The following is a 3,684-nucleotide window of genomic DNA, read 5'->3' on the forward strand; positions in this document are numbered from 1 at the left end:
ACTGAGAATGTCACCTAGATAGGGGACGAAACGTCTGCAACACAAATTCCCAGCTCGGCAAACAGAACCACAACAATGAATCGAGAGTGTAACGAGGTCAGAAGCTGAATGGCCCTGGCAGAGCCCAAACTGAGCATCTCTGAGTAGGTTATTGCTGAGTGAGTGCTGCTTGATAGCACTGTTGGTGACATCTACCATCACTTTACTGATGATTGAGAGTAGATTGGTGAGGTGATAATAGGTTGGATTAATTTGTCTTGTTTTTTTGTGTACAGGACATATCTGAGCAACTTTCCATATTGTCATATGAATGCCAGTATTGTAGCTGAAGTGGAACAAGTTGCCTTGGGGTGCGGTACGTTCTCGAGTACAAGATTTCAGCACTATTGCTGGAATGTTGTCAGAGCCCACAACCTTTGCAGTATCCACTGCCTCCAAGCATTTCTTGATATCACAGAAATGAAGACTGGGATCTGTGATGCTGGGGATCTTTGGAGGAGGCCAAGATGGATCATCCACCTGGCACTTCTGGCTGAAGATTGTTGCGAATGCTTCAACATCATCCTTTGCACGGACATACTGGGCTCCCCCATTATTGAGAATTGGGCTGTTTGTTGCACGCACCCCTTCAGTGAGAGAATTGGTGACTAGCAACAAGTTTCCTTGCCCATGTTTGTCATAATCCCATGAGGCTTCATGGGGTCCAGCAGATGGAGTTTAATTTAGGTAAATGTGAGATGCTGCTTTTTGGAAAGGCAAATCAGAGAGGACTTATACATTTAATGCTAAGGTCCTGGGGAGTGTTGCTGAACAAAGAGACCTTGAAGTGCAGGTTCATAGTTCCTTGAAAGTAGAGTTGCAGGAAGATAAGGTAATGAAGAAGGCATTTGGTATGCTTTCCTTTTTTTGAACAGAGAATTGAGTGTAGGAGTTGGGAGGGCATGTTGCAGCTGTACAGGACATTAGTTAGGCCACTTTTGGAATATTGCATGCAATTCTGGTCTCCTTCCTATAAGAAGGATGTTGTGAAACTTGAAAGGGTTCAGAAAAGATTTACAAGAATGTTGCCAGGATTGGAGGATTTGAGCTACAGGGAGAGCTGAATAGGCTGGGCCTATTTTCTCAGTAACATTGGAAGCTGAGGGGTGACCTTAGAGGTTTATAAAATCATGAGGGGCATGGGTAGGATAAACAGACAAGGTATTTCCCCTTGGGATGGGGAGTTCAGAATTAAAGGGCATAAGTTCAGGGTGAGAGGGGAAAGATTAAAAGGGACTTAAGGGGAAAGTTGTTCACGCAGTGGGTGGTGCGTGTATGGAATGAGCTGCCAGAGGAAGTGGTGGAGGCTGGTACAATTACAACATTTAAAAGGCATTTGGATGGGTATATAAATAGGAAGGGTTGAGAGGGATATAGGTCAAGTGCTGGCAAATGGGACTAGATTAGGTTAGGATATCTAATTGGCATGGACGAGTTGAACCGAAGGGTCCGTTTCCATGCTGTCCATCTCTATGACTCTGACTCTTGCAGCAGTTCCCTCTTTACTGTCTACCAGGTCAGGACGGATGGTGATGGTGTAGTCTGGAATGTTTTGTGCATCATATGATTCTGTGAGTATGACCATGTCAGGCTGATTGACCCCCTTGTCATCCAAAAAAAAGTCTATCTCAGCATTGAAAATATTTTCAAGTCTCCATTGCTCACGGAGAGAGACAATTCCAAACTTTAACAACTCTCTAAGAGAAATTCGTCCAAATACACTACTCACTTGCTATATCTGCATGCTGACTTTTTGTCATTAGCATACAAGACAACCCAGATCTGTCTATGACGCAGGACTCTGTAGTCTTTCTCTATAAATAATGTTCTTCTTTACTGTTCTTCCAAGCAAAATAGGCCATCTTTCACTTTCACACATTTCACTTCAGCTTGCACACTCACTTAACCTATCTTTGTTCCTTTGCAGACTCTGTGAACCTCCTAATGTTCAGACCTTTTTTTGCATCATCAGAAACTATGGTTACAATAAAGTTGGTTCTTTCATTCAAATTATCAACTTAGATTGAACGGTTGAAGTCCCAGCGCTACAAGAATTCAGATCAATTGGTCAAGTATGACTCCCTTTCATAAAGCTGTATTGACTGTTTCTAATTTTCGAAATGTTCTACTGCTACAACTTTAATTTGGAATTCTAGTATGTCTCAATGACAGACATTGGGCTAAATGACCTATAATAGAGATGATACATTTGCAATTTTCTATCTGTGTGGACCTTTTCAGAGAATTTTGGAAGATTACTAATGCATCCACCACGTCAGCAGTCACTTCTTTTAAGAGTCTAGAATGTAGGTCGTCAGATCCAAGGGATGTGGCAGCTTAATATCCAACAGTTAACCTGTTACTTTTTATCTGATGATAATGGATGTTTTAATTTCCCTCTAAATCTCCACTACTCTTGAATAGCATCTTGTGTTTTACTGTGAATATGAAATCAAAGTACTTATCCAAATCCTCTTTTATTTCCTTGTTTCCCATTAATGCCCACAAAGGAAAGAAAAATGAGTAAAATTTAGGTAACATTGTTACCTAATGAAAACCTAACAACATGATCTTCCTGTCTGAGCCCAAAGCACAAGGTTTCTGTGTGGAACTGAGGCACATTGTGCTTTTCTGGAGCTAAAATATGTACCAGATTTTAGAAATCATCTCATAAAGCCTTCATAAATATGACAAGCAGCAAAAGACGTGCAAACATGAATATTTGTTTTGCCAATTATAACACTTTGATTTGTATAAAACAGATGCAAAATACTTTCTTTAATGACATGATTTAATACAAGAAATTATGAGAACGATAAGTTATTGAAATCTTTACTTCAGTTGGTCAACAGGTTACGAATCACCTCGTAGATTTAGATTATGATTAATATACAGTGCACTACGGGGAGTAGGAAAATGCACAGTACTATCCTATTGACATAAGCACAATCTTGCACAAGTGTTTCTTTAAATGATGATAAATGATAAATTCTAAACATTTAGTAAAATCCCGGAATTGAATGCTTGATGATTAAAATAATCACTTTCACCTTACAACGTAATAGAAGACAAGAGAATACTAAGCTGGGAAAATGTTGGAGAAAGCGTAATTCTTTCCATTAGTTTGTTGATGATTAAATTATCCTATTAAATTAACTTGTGTCCATTAACATACATTTAATTTTGAAAACCAAACAGTGTAGCAGAAGAAAATTTATTTTTAGAACTGCTTTTCTGGCTTTCTGACGATTCATCTTTTAGGTATAACTCGGAAAGTGAAAAATTGTCATAACAAAGAAGCTAAACATTTAACATTGATTGTTAGCAATTTAATACATCACAGTATATCAGCAAGGTGTAAATTAAAGCCAAGCTAATGTATGTTTATACAAATGTTGGAGGAATAAGAATTATTTTCATCACTCATATTGATGATAAAAGGGATATCATCACTGTTTCAAAAGAGAGAATTCTTGTTAAAATGTTGCAGATCACACCTAGAATACTCTGAACCGTTTTGATACCCTTATCTAAGGAAATATACATGGCATTGGAGGCAGTGCAGACATTCACAACGCTTATTGCAGGTATGGAAGAGTCACAGATTGAATACATTGAGTCTGTACTTATTGGAGATTAGAAGGA

Source organism: Chiloscyllium plagiosum, unplaced genomic scaffold (assembly GCF_004010195.1).
Source record: "Chiloscyllium plagiosum isolate BGI_BamShark_2017 unplaced genomic scaffold, ASM401019v2 scaf_13344, whole genome shotgun sequence".
NCBI classification, from domain to species: domain Eukaryota; kingdom Metazoa; phylum Chordata; class Chondrichthyes; order Orectolobiformes; family Hemiscylliidae; genus Chiloscyllium; species Chiloscyllium plagiosum.